The 16,668-nt window shown below is 44.5% G+C and overlaps 1 protein-coding gene across 1 annotated transcript in view; it reads right to left on the bottom strand.

The window, feature by feature from the left end:
• LOC126983063 (growth hormone secretagogue receptor type 1-like) overlaps positions 1-9,120 on the bottom strand; it is a 112,601-nt gene extending 103,481 nt beyond the window's left edge. Inside the window, exon 1 of the mRNA XM_050835543.1 lies at positions 8,711-9,120. The gene's annotated coding sequence lies outside the window, so the exon portion shown is untranslated. The remainder of the gene's footprint in view (positions 1-8,710) is intronic.
• Between the last annotated feature and the right edge of the window lie 7,548 nt (positions 9,121-16,668).

The raw sequence follows: 16,668 nt of genomic DNA, 5'->3' as shown, positions 1-16,668 counted from the left end.
TGACCACTATAAGGAATCACCATCATCACCATCATTAGTACAGTACAGGAGCCTCACCACCATAATCACCACTCTCAGCACCGCTATCATCACTACCATCACCACTAACTACCATCCATAACCTAACTACTCCTACCATGACCACTAGAATCATCACCATCATCACCATCATCAGGACAGTACCCTCACCATCACCACTCTTTACTGCCACCATTCCAGCGTGATCACCACCGTATTCACCATCACCATAACCACCACCACCATCATCACCTCCCGAAACTGACCTATCTTTCGGCCACTCCTCTAACTCTTTACAGGAGGAGTGAGTAGCGGGCTTTATTTACATATTTGTTTCCTTTTTTTATGCCCCTGAATTGACTCCTCTGCTGTAAAATAAATAAATAAATAAAATCACCCCTTCTATAACCTCACCCCACTATACCATTCCGAGCATAACCACCGCCACCATCACCACCACCACCTATAACCTCACCCCACTACCATTCCGAGCATAACCACCACCACCATCACCACCACCACCTATAACCTAACCCCACTACACCATTCCGAGCATAACCACCGCCACCACCACCACCACCGCCGCCGCCGCCACCAGGACCATCGCTAGCGCGGCCCTCGAACAAGCATTTCCGGCCATCAGTTGAAAAGAAAATGGGTTACGCGGTCAATCATGCGGCATTCATGTGTACGCGAGCGGATAAACGGGAGCATATAGGAATCACGCGCGGTTACTCACTCACTCACTCACTCACTCACTTACTCACTCACTCATTAACTCGCCATTCACTATCTTGTTCCCGTCATTTATCACTTAGCCACTTATTCATTGATCCACTTACTCACTCACTCATCGACTCACTCACTCACTCACTCACTTACCCAGTCACAAACTCATGCAAATACTAGCTCCCTCCCTCCCTCCCTCACTCACTCACCCAATCACAAACTCATGCATCGACTACCTCCCTCCCTCCCTCCCTCACTCACTCACTTACCCAATCACAAACTCATGCTAACTCCCTCCCTCCCTCCCTCACTCACTCACTCACTCATTCACTCACTCCATAAAATCACCACTAGGTCATCTCAACGATTTCGACAACAGTGCACTTATCCTTTCGGTCTTCAGAATGACCCTATAACAATCGTGCATTTATTTCCACCATCGCCGGGATTGTGAGCTGAGCGCCGAGTGTTCGCCGTATCTCAACTCAATTCTGGACCGCTGAATGGAAGCAAAAACGAACCTGTGGCTGTATGAAAGAGGATATTCACAGTGCTGGCTTAAAAGTTGGTTATTTGGAGAGAGGTTAGCTTTGGTGTGTGTGGGGGGAGGGAGGGGAAGGGAGTTTATGTATGTGGGGGAAGTTTTTTTTTTTTTTTGCGTGTGTGTGTTTAAAGGGCTATCCACTCTCCTTCCCTCCTTTCCTATACCCTCTCCTTTTTCTCTTCCCTTCCCTCCTCTACCTCCCTCTTCTCTTCCATCTCCCATCTTCTTTCCTTCCTTTCTCTTAGCTTCTTGTATCTTCTCTTCCTTTCCTTTCCTTCCCCTCTCCTACTTTCTTCCTTTCTCTCCCTTCCCTCCTCTAACTTCCTGTCCCCTGGCCTTCTCTTCCTCCCTTCCCCTCCCTTACCTTCCTTTCCTCCCCCTTCCCTTCCCTCAACCACTTCCTTTCTCTTCCTTCCCTCCTTTAACTTCATGTCCCCTCCCCTTCTCTTCCTCCCATCCCCTCCCTTACCTTCCTTTCCTCCCCCTTCCCTTCCCTCAACCACTTCCTCATTCCCTTCCTTCCTCTAAATTCCTGTTCACTCCCCTGCCTTTCCTCTCTTCTCCTCCCCTGCCTTACCTTCCTCTTCCCTCCCCTTCCACCCCTTCCCACGTTTCTCTAATAGCCACAAATCGTCTCATGAACAGCGGCCTCATGAAGGATAATGACAGTTTTGAATGGACCTTATTATGGAGGGATGGGATCAGAAAGGATCTTGAATACCGTGTGCTGGGGGGAGGGGGGGGGGGACGCAGAGGTCAGGCAAAGACCCCAGACACAGACCTCAAGGCAGACGATTGGGGGAAGGGAATAGGGGGGATAGGGAGAGAGAGAGAGAGAGAGAGAGAGAGAGAGAGAGAGAGAGAGAGAGAGAGAGAGAGAGAGAGAGAGAGAGAGAGAGAGAGAGAGAGAGAGGTAGACAGGCAGACAAGGCGGTTAAGGAAGAAAGAACAGGAAAGAAAATAACGAAAGAAAGAAAGAAAAGAAGAAAACTCAGAGACAGGGTGGCAAGGAAAGAAAGAAAGAAAAAAAGAAAGAAAGATAGAAAAGAAAAAAAACAATAGAAAAGGAAAGTTAGATATATATACAAATGGATATGGCTACTATAAAAATGATGACCTCTTAATCGTAAAATTTATATATGAGTAAATAAATAAACATATTCGATAAACGGCAGGAAAAATTATGCTGACATGTTTTATCATTTATTTATATTTCTTCGTCCATCCCTTTTGATCCTTTACCGTAAAAATAAAAAATAAACAGAAAACGGGGCACAGAATTTCCAGGGCGAGTTCATTCTACCAGGCAAAAAATAAAAGTTCCTACGAGTCTATATTTAACCTTACCTACCACTCTACTCTATCTCACATCTACACATCGACCAGCTATATGTATGTAGTGAAGGAAGGGGCGGTAAAGAGATACAAAGAGTGGGAAGGGAAGATGGATACAGTGAAGGGAAGAGAAGAGAGGTGAAGGGAAGAGGGGGGCTAAGAGGAAGGGAAGGGGGAGGTGAGGGGAAGGGATGATATACAGGAGGGAAAGGAAAGGCGGGACAGGGGAAGTAGGGAAAAGGGAGGGGAAGGTAGAGGGAAAGGTAGAGGGAAAGGAAGGGGAACGCAAGGAAAAGTGAGGTAGAGGTAAGGGAAACTGAGATAGTGGAAGGAAGGGAAGCTTGAGGGAGGGGTGAGAAGAACGGTCATGTAAGGGAGGGGAGAGAAAGGAAAATTTAGATAGTGGAAGGAAGGGAAGATTGAGGGAGGGGTGAAGGAGAAGGGCCATCTAAGGGAGGGGAGAGGAAGGAAAATTGAGATAGTGGAAGGAAGGGAAGATTGAGGGAGAGGTGAGGAGAAGGGTCATCTAAGGAAGGGGAGAGGACGGAAAATTTAGATAGTGGAAGGAAGGGAAGATTGAGGGAGGGGTGAGGAGAAGGGTCATCTAAGGGAGGGGAGAGGAAGGAAAATTTAGATAGAGGAAGGAAGGGAAGATTGAGGGAGGGGTGAAGAGAAGGGTCATCTAAGGGAGGGGAGAGGAAGGAAAATTTAGATAGTGGAAGGAAGGGAAGATTGAGGGAGGGGTGAGGAGAACGGTCATGTAAGGGAGGGGGGGGGAGGGCATGGAAAAGTGAGATAGTGGAATGAAGGGGGGGGGGGGAGTGGGGCAGAGCAAGGACCAGTAAGCAAGAAACAAGATGAAGGAAAATGTCACACAATACTTTCAATGGGACACGTTCACCCTCCATTATTTGCAGGAACAGCGCCGACGAACTTTTTTTTATTCCTCTTTTTTTTAATATTTTCCCCTTCAGCCGCCTCCTTTACTGTTAAAAAAAGTATAAAAAAGGGAGATCTACGTGGAAAAGCCTCTCTATATCCTACCTGCCCATATGATCACCTGAGCTAACACTAACAATTTTACCTTCACCTTAATTAACCTCTACGTCTTATCACCTCTTGTACACCTGTGAAGACGTAGAATCATTATCACATTATCTACATCCTCCTATTTTTCTATAATTTTTTTTTCTATTTTTACTTTTACAGTTATCTTTTTTATCTTTTTATAGTTTTATTATTATCTCCTTTTATCTTTATCTTTTTTTATATATTTTTTCACCTTCACTAACACCTTCCTATCTTACTAACCTTTCTATCAAGCATCTTTATCGACTTCACTCGTATCTAAACACTCGAATCGATTTCCTATATATTTCCATTAAGACACAAAGAAAAGCAACACTCAACATCACCTACATAACACCACCAGACACCAAAGAACCAAAGAGTCGGAGATGAGCACCGTGGCAACGCGTAGTCATAACATAAGCCCCAAACTTTGCCTACTACCGTCCCAACCTTAGCTTACACCTCCACACCTGCTGGTCAGACCTAACTTCACCACCTGTTGAGTTTGCGTATGTATCTTGGCACCTGTTGAGTTTGCATGTATTTTAGCACCTCTGGGAGCTTCTCTGTATCTTTTCACCTGTATTTCGTATGTATCTTATGTATGAGTTTGCACGTATCTTAACACATGTATTTCGTAGGTGGTTTTGTATCTTATGTATCTAGTATATGTATCTTGTTTGTATCTTGTTTGTATGTATCTACTAAGAGTTTGCATGTATCTTAACACCTATATTAAGTTCGCATATGTATCTTACGACACAAAGAAATAACAGCCATCACTATCCTCGTAAGCAACAAACCTAACCTAACCTAACCTAACCTAACCTAACCAACACTATCCTCGTCGGCAACAAACTCCCCGGACACCTGAAACTACTTTTAACACCTATATCAAGTTCCTATATATCTTACGGCACAAAAGAAGTAACAAACACCACTATCCTCGTAAGCAACAAACCTAACCTAACCTAACCTAACCTAACCTAACCAACACTATCCTCGTCTGCAACAAACTTCCCGGACACTCGAAACCACTCATAGCACACCAGCCCTCCCATCTTAGCCCTCACCCAACGCCTCCATGCCCCATCAGCTCTACTCCTTCACGCCTATAGAGAGAGTTCGAGTGTATATAAGAGACAAAGCAATATCGACCAACACTCCACACGGACAATAAACTCCACAACACTCCAGAAACAATAGACGTAACGGACCTGACAATATGAATGAGGAAAAACGTTATACAATTCTTTTAGAGCATGAAGGAGAGGAGGGAGAGCGGTGGAGGGAGGGAAGGAGGGGAGATAGAGGGGAGGAGAAGACATATTAAGGGAGTGAAGAGAGAGAGATTGAGTGGGGAGGGAAGAGCCGCTGAAGTAGGAGAGTGATGAAGAGTGAAGGGAGAAAGGGAAGGAAGGAATAGGGAGAGAACGAAGGAAGAAACGGAGTAGAGGGAAAGGATGATGTAAATAGGTGAAGAGGGCAGTGTAATAAAGAAAGGAAGGGCTGGAGAAAGGACAACGAAAGGAAGGAAAGAAGGAAGAAACAGGAGAAAGGAAGGAGGGAAAAGGTAAAGGAGGAAGAAAGAAAGAAAATACTTGGGAAACGTGGAACGAAGGAAGAAAAGAAATGGGAATAGGAGAAAGGAAAGGAAAGGAGGAAGAAATTAAATGAAAATGAAGAAAAGAAGAAAGGAAGGATACAGAAGATTAAGAAATGTTAAAATGGGGGTGAGGCAAAGCAAGGGAAGGGAAGGGGAAGGAAAGGGAGCTACAGGGAACACAGAAAGGGAAGGAGCAGGGTGATAAAAATATAGATGAAGGAAAGGGAGATAAAAGTCATACAAAGAGAACCAAAAGGAAAGACACAGAAGATTAATAAATGTAAAAATGGGAGTAAGGCAGATCAGGTGCAGGGATAGAAAAGGGGAAAGGGACAGTTATAAAACGATGGAGCAGTGATAAAAAATATATATAGTCGATGTTCAACCCGCAGCCGATATCCCGTTCCTCCGTCTTGCTCAACCTTCGATACAAGCCAGGATTGAAATAAAAAAATCTTCGTAGCGTCCGCGCCACAAAGGACTCGTCGCGCGGGAGTAAGACGATCCTCCGGTGCGGGGAAAAGACCACAAAGAAAATATAAAATGCTGAAGTTGCCGTCGCCTTCAAGAGTGTGTAGTGGAGAGATGGGAAAGGGCTGGGCGAGGGTGGAGAAATCAAGACACAGGGAAGGGAAAGGAGTTGTATAAGACATTAGTGATAAAAACATCGTTAGAAATATATGTATTGGATGGTCTTAGGAGTGTATTGGCGGGGTATGGAAGGCCTGGGCGAGGAGGAGGATCAAGACATACGAGAAGGGAAGAGCTCTATATGAATGACACGGAGAACACAGAAATATTGGATACAGTCTTGGGAACATGTACTGGAAAGATATCTACAAGGGGTGGGTGAGAGGAAGGAAGCAAGATATATGAGAAAGGAAGAGAGCTATATGGATAACACAGAGAGCACAAGATATATTGGATACAGTCTTAGGAGTATGTACTGGAAAGAGATCTAATAGGGGTGAGTGAGACAGGAATCAAGGCATACGAGAAAGGAAGGGACTTATATATATGACAAGGAGGACATTGTTAGAAGTATATATGTTGTATGTCATTGGAATATATATTGGAGATAAGAAAGGGGTGGGTGAGGAAAAAGAATCAAGAAGTATACGAGAAAGAAAAGGAGTCATATAAAAGATAAGAAGATTGTAAGAAGTATTGGGGAGACCTCGGAGTGAAGGGGTTAAGAGTAAGTATTGGATAGAGTCTTTGGAGTAAGTATTGAAGAGATCTGCGAGGGGTGGGTGAGGCGGCGGAGTCTAGACACAGGAGAAGGGAAAAGTTATAAAATAGTAAGATCATTTTTAGAAGTAGTTACATTATGCAGAGGGCAGTGAATTAGAGACAGATGAAAGGGGGGAGAAGGCAAAGAAATTAAGACATAGGGGAAGGGAAAAGTTACAAAATAGTGAGATCATTTTTGGAAGTATTTACATTTTGCAGAGGACAGTGAATTAGAGACAGATGAAGGGGGGGAGAAAGGCAAAGAAATTAAGACATAGGGGAAGGGAAAAGTTATAAAATGGTAAGATCATTTTTAGAAGTATTTACATTATGTAGAGGACAGTGAATTAGAGAGACAGATGAAAAGGGGGGGGGGGGAGAAAGGCAAAGAAATTAAAACATAGGGGAAGGGAAAAGTTATAAAATAGTAAGATCATTTTTAGAAGTATTTACATTTTGCAGCGGACAGTGAATTAGAGACAGATGGAAGGGGGGGAGACAGGTAAAGAAATGAAGATATAGGGGAAGGGAAAGGAGTTATTTTTTATATATGTGATACGAAGAACATTGTTAAAAATACCGTAGTAAGAGAATGTATTGAGTGGAGATCCTTCAGGGTATATATAGGACTGACCTGCAAGGGGTGGGAGATGAATCAAGGCATAGAGGAAGGGATGGGAGTTTTACGAACGATACAGAAAACAGTGTTAGAAGTATTAAGACAGAGATGAATCAGGAGGGAGCGATAATCAGGTATACAAATCACATTAACAAAAAATACATAAAAGTTTACGTGAGCTTTAAAAAACACACACTAAATAAACACTAGATAAAGAACAATCAACTAATCTAAACAATGAAACCCAACAACAAAGAAACAAAACAAAACAAGAAGAAGGGAGAAGAGGGACATGGAAAAGATTAAAACTAAGCCTTCGCAAATTACCGCATCACTGGGCACACACAGGCAGGACCACAAGGGACAAAGGTACGGGCACAGGACACACATAGAGGTATACAGGAACGAGACTATAGACAAGGGGATCACACTGGTAGTCACGGGGAAACCACAGGAAGAGACAGCGGCAGGGGTACAAGGAGAGGACACGAGATCACAGACGAGGGTAACATACGAGTTGCCACGAGGTACACACAGACAAGTCACAAAAACACACAGGAACAGACAGCAACAGAGGTACAAGGAGAGGACACGAGATCACAGACGAGGGTAACATACGAGTTGCCACGAGGTACACACAGACAAGTCACAAAAACACACAGGAACAGACAGCTACAGAGGTACAAGGAGAGGACACACGAGATCACAGACGACGGTAACATACGAGTTGCCACGAGGTACACACAGAGAGATACAGAAAAGCCACAAAAACACACAGGAACAGACAGCTACAGAGGTACAAGGAGAGGACACGAGATCACAGACGAAGCGAACATACTAGCAGCCACGAGGTACAGATACAGAGATAGACTGGTCACAAAAACACACAGGAACAGACAGCTACAGAGGTACAGCAGAGGGGATACACAGACACAGGTACACTAACGGAATAAAGGAAGGTGTCAAAGTTTTCTTATCTAGGGAGCTTGATAACAGAAGACTGCAGATGTGAAAAGGAAATTAGAATAAGATTTGGCATTGCGAGGAGAGCATTTACGAGGATGAAGGTTGATCTGACGAATATAAAGTTGTCTATTGGAATTAGAAAACGGGCACTAGATACAGATACAGGTAGGGCTAGAGGTACAATTACGGGGTCACAAAGACAGAGGTATAATAACAAGACTAGGAAAACGCTGAACATAATGACGCAATCACAAAGGATACACAGACAGTCACTGGGCCGCAAAAATAAACACAGTCACAGAGGGTAGAGAGGCACAGTCACAAGGACATGCAGGTACACACAGATGACACAGGTACATTCACATCGGTACAGTTACTAAGGAGACACAGAGTTAGTGACTTGTTAAATTATCACCACAAGGAACAGAGGAACAGGCAATAAGAACAGACAGGTACAGACACGTGGGGCTCCAGAGGTACAATCATACACTACACAGGTACATTCATAAGTTTACAACCACAGGGTACAATTATAGGGAGGACACCGGTACATATATAAGGCTACACCCACAGGGGACGCCTCCAGTACCTTGCCTGTCACTCTACCCTTGGGCACGCGTTCGCAAGCTTCCAAGGGGGTGAGGGTGCCAATATGTCCCTGACCTCGCCCTTCCCCATGAGGCGGCGGCGGCCCAGGGGGGGAAGGTGGTAGCGGCTGGTCAGTGCCTCAGTGCCCCAGGGTTACCCACGTGGGGTCTCACACCTGGATGGGTCTCGCCAGGTGTGTGGGTTAAGTGGGTGAAACACGAGTCCGTTCAGGTACGAGGATGATCTCTCTCAGCCTTGAAGTTGAGGTTGAGGACCGGATGGACTAACTAACACAGGGATGGTGAGGACGAGACATCAGGCGAGGGAGTGACCGTGTGTGTGTGTGTGTGTGTGTGTGTGCCGCCAGTAAGGTGTGTGTGAGCAGCTCCACGTCGCCTCCTCCCGCCGCCGCGTCCCGCCACACACTAACGCCCGCCATCGCTTCTGCCACCGCCGACTCCCGCTCCGACACGTTCTCCACCCTCCACCACCACCTCCACCCACCTCCACCTCCACCATCACCTCACCCACTAGTCATCTCGATTATCGCCTGTCTCCACTATTACTATCGCTATCTATCCACACCACATCCACCATCACCACCTCCATCTCCACTTTCTCCACCACCACCATCACCACCTCCACCTCCACCACCACCACCACCACTACAAGTCATTTCCATTATCGCCTGTCTCCACCACTATCGCTATCTATCCACATCACCACCTCTACCATCACCTCCGTCTCCACTTCCTCCACCACCACCATCACCACCTCCACCTCCTTCACCACCACCACCACCACCACCACTACAAGTCATCTCCACTATCGCCTCAGTCTCCACTACTATCGCTATCTATCCACACCACCACCACCTCCACCTCCATCTCCTCCACCTCCACCACTATCGCTCCACCCGCCAGCCATCTCCACTATCGCCTCAGTCTCCACTACTATTTTCGCTATCTATCCACACTACCACCACCATCACCACCATCTCCAACTCCACCTCCACCATTATCGCTCCACCCGCCAGCCATCTCCGCAATCGCCTCAATCTCCACTATTTTCGCTATCCCACGCCGCCTCCACCTCCCTCACGACCGGAGATGAGTATTGACGCATATTCTCAAGTGCTCTTCTCGGCAGATTATGTATATATGCGTGTATACCTTAACATTTATATATATCATTAATCAATCAGTCAGCCAGTCAGTCAATCAGTCAGTCAGTCAGTCAGTTGTCTTAGCTTTCCATCACTACATCATAACCACCATCAACATCACTGCCATCAACATCAACATCCATAACAATGATGCTCTCTTGTTGACTAAATGCAGTTCCAACTATATCTCTTTTTTTTTCTTTTTTTTGCAGTAAGAAGTGTTAAGTGTAAGGTTGTTGTTGCTCTAAAAGTAGCAGTAGTAGTAGTAGTAGTAGTAGTAGTAGTAGTAGTAGTAGTAGTAGCCGCGGTAACACCAGAGTGAAATAGCATGTTGTAAATATTAAAGCAAAGAGACTACCAAATAATGCTCTCTCTAATTCCACCAATCCATCTGTCTATCTATCTATCTATCTATCTATCTATCTATGTACCTATAATATTTGCACACCCCAACCAACCAGAGGAAAAGGTTAACACGCACAACCTCACCGCTGACTCCCTTCAAGCAAACAAATAATCCATTGAGAGAATAAATAAATAACAAACAAATCACTCGCTAAAGCTGGCCTTAGAAAATAAATAACCGTTCACCTTTGTTGTTTTCCGCAAGCAAGATTAGCAGTAAAGGCTTCCAGCGCCGCTCATGCATAGTAATGTGTTCAGGCGGCCGTGAATGAGTGAAGTGTTGTTATTTAATTGTGCAAGGTGTGGGCGTTAGCTGTGACGTGGGTGGATGGATGGCTGTAGCGGAGTAAATGGTGCATAGAGTCACATAACGGACAGACAGACGGACAGACAGACAAGCACATACAGAGACGGAGGACGTGATAGACAGACAGAGAGACAGAGAGACAAAAACAGACGGATAAAAGGATAAAAAGACAGACAGACAGACTGGAAGACATACGAACAGACGAAAAGACAGACGGACAGACAGACAGAAAGACAGACAGACAGACAGGAAAACATACAGACGAACCAGCACTAGGCATATACATATATACATACATACATACACACATACATACAAAGGCAGGTAAATAGCAATAAGTTTGACACACACACACACACACACACACACACACACACACACACACACAACCGGACAGGCAGACAGGCAGGCACAGACAGACAAACAAACAGACGAACAGAAACACTAGGCATATACATATATACATACATACATACATACATACATACAAAGGCAGGTAAATAGCAATAAGTTTGACACACACACACACACACACACACACACACACACACACACACACACACACACACAACCGGACAGGCAGATAGGCAGGCACAGACAGACAAACAAACAGACGAACAGAAAAGTAAGCAGAATATGAACGTTTTCAGCGCGTCGCCGCGGGTAGAGGACACGTCACGAACAGGAATAAAAAGGTAGTAATATCGAAACTCTCCGGAAGGGAAATGTTTGGCAGCACAGCAAAATGAAGCGGCGTGGCGAGGCGTGGCGGGGAAAAAATTAAACAAAACACTGGAAAAATATCGTAAACTGAGAGAGAAAAGGGATAATCACATCAGAGGGACAAAATTGAAATTGACCTCCCTTTCGGCCACCTCTTTTGATTCTTTTTTAGGAGCAGCGAGTAGCGGGCTTTTTATTATTATTGTTTCCTTTTTTTGTGTGCCCTTGAGCTGCCTCCTTTGTTGTAAAAAAAAATAATAATAAAAAAATAATAAAGAAATGCAAAACTGACAAACGTGAAATTAATACATACAGATTTAATTAACGTTATCCCCAAGCCATAAAAATATAGACAGCTTTTATCATTGTGTAAGTAAGTACAGAAAACTAACCCACAACATGATGCAGTATAATATAATAAACCAAATAAGGAAAATAATGGAACCTGTATAGAGGAAAAAGGCGTAAAATAATATAAGAAGAAGAAATGGTGTTCACTGCTAAAAGAAATTAAACTGGTAGATGAATTTAAAAGAAAACGTTGTAAAAAGTAATAACGTAATAAATCAAATGAGCAAAATAATGAAAGATGTATATAGGAAAATGCGTAAAATAATATAAGAAAAAATGGTGTTCATTGCTAAAAGAAATTAAACTGATGGATGAATTGGAAAAAAAACGCTGTAAAAACTAATAATATAATACATCAAATAAGCAAAATAACGAAAGATGTATAGAAGAAAAAAATAAACTGATAAATAAATTCGAAAAAGAAAACGCCGTAAAAACAACTAACGTGTAATCTGCCAACTAATAACGAAGGAAAACGAGTGATTAATAAATCCGACATCCGCCATAAAAGTGAAGAAAACTTTTGAAACACGTATATAAAAATGCACGTTAACTGGAATTCCGCAGAGCTCCAACAACACACACACACACACACACACACACACACACACACACACACACACACACACACACACACACACACACATTTGGGACTAGCGGGATGGGAGCAGTAACTAGCGGGCTTTTTTTACATTATATATTGTTTTGTTTTGTTTCCTTTGAGCTGTTTTCTTTGCTATAAAAAAAATCACAAACAAATACACACATACAAACACACAAACACAGATAACACACACACACACACACACACACACACACACACACACACACACACACACACACACACACACACACACACACACACACACACACACACACACACACACACACACACACACACACACGACAGGTAAGTACACACACACACACACACACACACACACACACACACACACACACACACACACACACACACACACACATTACGTACATGCCGGTGCGAAATATCAACACGTATCCGTCTTTCGTTAATATCGCAAGTGAAGGCTACAAAAAAATTCAATAAAAAAAATGAAGTGACGCAAATCGCTGTTGATGTCGAGGCAATGTCGCGGAAAAACAACGAGCGAAAAACTAACTTGCGAAAACAGAAAAGAAACTAAAGAAATTCATGCATATTTCATCGGGGGAGAGAGAGAGAGAGAGAGAGAGAGAGAGAGAGAGAGAGAGAGAGAGAGAGAGAGAGAGAGAGAGAGAGAGAGAGAGAGTCTTCACTATCATCACATCTACTGCACCACCATATACTCTCAAGCACCACCATCACCACCATTATCATCATCATTATATTCATCACTATTTTTAGCATGTACTAATTTCTACTATCACCATTACCTCCTCTCTCTACAACCATAGCGTCATCATCACCATCACCACCATCATCATCTCAAACACCTTCCCTCACCACCGCGCAACACCTTTCATTATCTATTTTTTGCCCTCACCATCTTCTCTCCTCTCCACCCTCTCCGCCATTATCCCCATCACCACCTCGCCACCAGCACCGGGCAGCACCTCCACTCCCGTCCCATCACCAGCACAATCACCGCCTCTGCCCGCTCATCCATGCATCCATCATCCGCCTCCCACACACGAGCGCGAAAATCATGCAGGGACGGGAGCAGATAAAGACAGACGCAGGTAAGAGATTGAACGAGTAAGCGGAGATGCACGATTATCAAGCCCTCTCACGCAATCCTGACCTAACCTTGGATGGGGCTGGATGGGATGGGAGGATTGGGTAGGGATTAAGGCTTGGGTGGAGTGGAACTGGGTAGGTGGGTAGGTTAGAAGTGGCTGAGGATGGGAAGGTTTGGTTGAATGGGGTATAAGGCTTCGAGTGGACTGGAACTGGGTAGGTATGATTGGGTGAAGGGTAGGGTAGGATTGGTTGAGGATGGGAAGGTTTGGTTGAATGGGGTATAAGGCTTCGGGTGGACTGGAACTGGGTAGGAATGACTGGGTGACGGGTAGGGAAGGATTGGTTGAGGATGGAAAGGTTTAGGTGGGTGGGGATAAGACTGAGCAAGATAAGATAGAACTGAGTGGATTGAGGGTACATTAGGATTGGTCTAGGATAGGAAGGCTTAGACAAAAGGGGTTAAGGCTGGGCAAGGTAGGGCTAGGTAAGGCTTTCTAGGCAAACACTGGGAAGTAATTAAGACCAGGAAGGTTAGGGTGGCTGAAGATAGGACTGGGCAGGGTCAATTTAGGGCTGAGGTCGGGCTGGGCAGGGTAGGATTGAAGTGAAGTAAGAAGGTGGGGCTTTCAAGGTAAACACAGGAAGATAATCAAGTCTGGGAAGGTTGGGCAGGGTGGAGGTAGGGCTGGGCAGGGGCAATTTTGGACTTAGGGTAGGGCTGCGTAGGGTAAGGCAGGGTAAGGCTAGGTGGGGCTTTCAAGGTAAACACAGGTAGGTAATCAAGTCACTAATGGGCAGGTGAGAGGTGTGCATGTGGGAGGGTGTTATCATAACCTTGAACCTGAACCTGCGGGAAGCAAAGGAAAACAGACAAGAATGGATGTGGTATATGTACAATGCGGCGCAGGCCAAACTAACACCTTCATTAACCCTGATAGAGCTCCCGGATAACCCTTCAATAGTCTGCTGGATGAGTCACGGAGGGAAGAGAGGAAGGAAGAAAGCGTCTGTAGGAGTTTCTGAACACCTTGGAAATAGATGAATAAGAATGCTACGGAAAAGAATAGAAAAATTGCAAATATTTTTCATAGATTTTAACCGGATAATCCTTCAATAGTCTACAGGCGAGCTCACAAAGGCAAGAAGGAAGGAAGAAAGCGTCTGTAGAAGTTTCTGAACACCTTGGAAATAAATGAATAAGAATGCAACGGAAAAGAATAGAGAAAGTGCAAACATATTTTTTCATAGATTTCAACCGGATAAACTTTCAATAGCCTGCTGGATGAGTCACGGAGGGAAGAGAGGAAGGAAGAAAGCGTCTATAGGAGTTTCTAAACCCCTTGGAAATTAATGAATAAGAAAGCTACAGAAAAAAATAGAGAAAGTGCAAACATATTTTCCATAGATTTTTCATAGATTTGCCCTAGATAAAACTAATAAAACTGTACTCACCACAATAGAAGGGGTCATCGTATACATGTGGACGGATCCCTTGTTCCATCCTCACCGATCTTGTCAAGTTGGTGAGCCACTTCCTTCGGTATTCTTGTTATTTTTATCTTTATCCTCCCATGGCTAGTAAATTTCTGGTGGTCTATATAAGCACTTGTGTCTTTTGAACTTGTCTCGCTTGTTTCTGCTCGCAATATGGCCACAGAAGGATGGCATCTTGTCTCGCTTGTTTCTGCTCGCAATATGGCCACAGAAGGATGGCATCTTGTCTCGCTTGTTTCTGCTCGCAATAAGGTCACAGAAGGATGGCATCTTGTCTCGCTTGTTTCTGCTCGCAATAAGGTCACAGAAGGATGGCATCTTGTCTCGCTTGTTTCTGCTCGCAATGAGGTCACAGAAGGATGGCATCTTGTCTCGCTTGTTTCTGCTCGCAATAAGGTCACAGAAGGATAGCATCTTGTCTCGCTTGTTTCTGCTCGCAATAAGGTCACAGAAGGATGGCATCTTGTCTCGCTTGTTTCTGCTCGCAATAAGGTCACAGAAGGATGGCATCTTGTCTCGCTTGTTTCTGCTCGCAATAAGGTCACAGAAGGATAGCATCTTGGCGAACTCACTGGCGTTGCAATGGTCTACACAGCACCCCGCGTCCCAGCAGATCCTCACGACGTAATAACAACCTGAAAAGGGAGGGAAAACATTGTCACCATCAGGGAATGGTTGCTTAGTACTGCCCGGCTGATAATTTCTCCACTTTTTTCTCCATTGACCACAAATCTGCAAAATATACATATCACGCCTCATATACAACCCTTTTTTAAGTCTCATAACCCCGTGTGTAAAGGAGTGAAGCCTTTCTTAAATCTATAACATCGATGAAAAATATTTACATTGTCTTTCATCTCTAAAGACTCACTACTCCGCCTTCACGAGTTCGGGGCTTCAGGAAACACAGCCGTAATGTTTCATATGCGTCTCGAACTGCGGCGAAACAGAGTATTGTTCGGTAGTCTGTACGGGACTTTGGGACACCGCTGCCAGATTATCGTACTCAGAGCATCGTATTTACCGGTTTCTGACCCATAACTATTGCCAAGAAACACCAATAATAAACCATTTTAACGATAACTATAATATGAAGCCAGTTATTGGGGTGGAGGAGACAGTTTTGGGTCGGAAATCGGCAAACATAGGAGGCTGAGTACGACAATCTGGCAATGTTGCTTTGGGACCAGTTTAGTGTGCGATGACTATAGTATTTACATCAGGAGAGAAAATGTACTGTACAGAGCTGCGGTATAAAAATTGAGTACGACCGAAATAAAGAATGTTTCCCAATTTTTATTTTAACTGCAATTCATTCTTACAACAACAACTCTATATTCCGAAGTGGGTAGTCTTGTTTCCCGATGTGAGTTAGCAGTTAGTAAGAGTTAGAAGTAATTGAAAATGGCGAAAAAGGTGAGTGCAAAATAGCGAACATAACTTAGCTAACCTGGAGAGAGAGAGAGAGAGAGAGAGAGAGACGTGACGCAGAAGGTCTACCCCTCAGACACGCTTCCCACGCCCCCTCGCGGGAGTCGATGTTTTCATGAGGAGCGGGACGCAGGACAAATAGACTTACAGGCAATCACGGAGAAAGTGACACTCATTTACATAGCGGGAGAGAGAGAGAGAGAGAGAGAGGGGGGGGGAGGGAGGACGGCATGTGTATGTGTGTGGGTGTGTTTACTCGAGTCAACGTCCTTCCCTTCCTTCTCTTTCTCCTACTCATGCTCTTACTACTACTACTGCTACTGCTACTACTACTACTACTATTGCTACTGCTCCTTTTCCTCCTCTCGCCCGACTGATGTCAAC

Source organism: Eriocheir sinensis, chromosome 52 (assembly GCF_024679095.1).
Source record: "Eriocheir sinensis breed Jianghai 21 chromosome 52, ASM2467909v1, whole genome shotgun sequence".
Taxonomy (NCBI): domain Eukaryota; kingdom Metazoa; phylum Arthropoda; class Malacostraca; order Decapoda; family Varunidae; genus Eriocheir; species Eriocheir sinensis.
The sequence above is the reverse complement of the archived record's forward strand: the minus strand, read 5'-3'. Positions and strand labels throughout refer to the sequence as shown.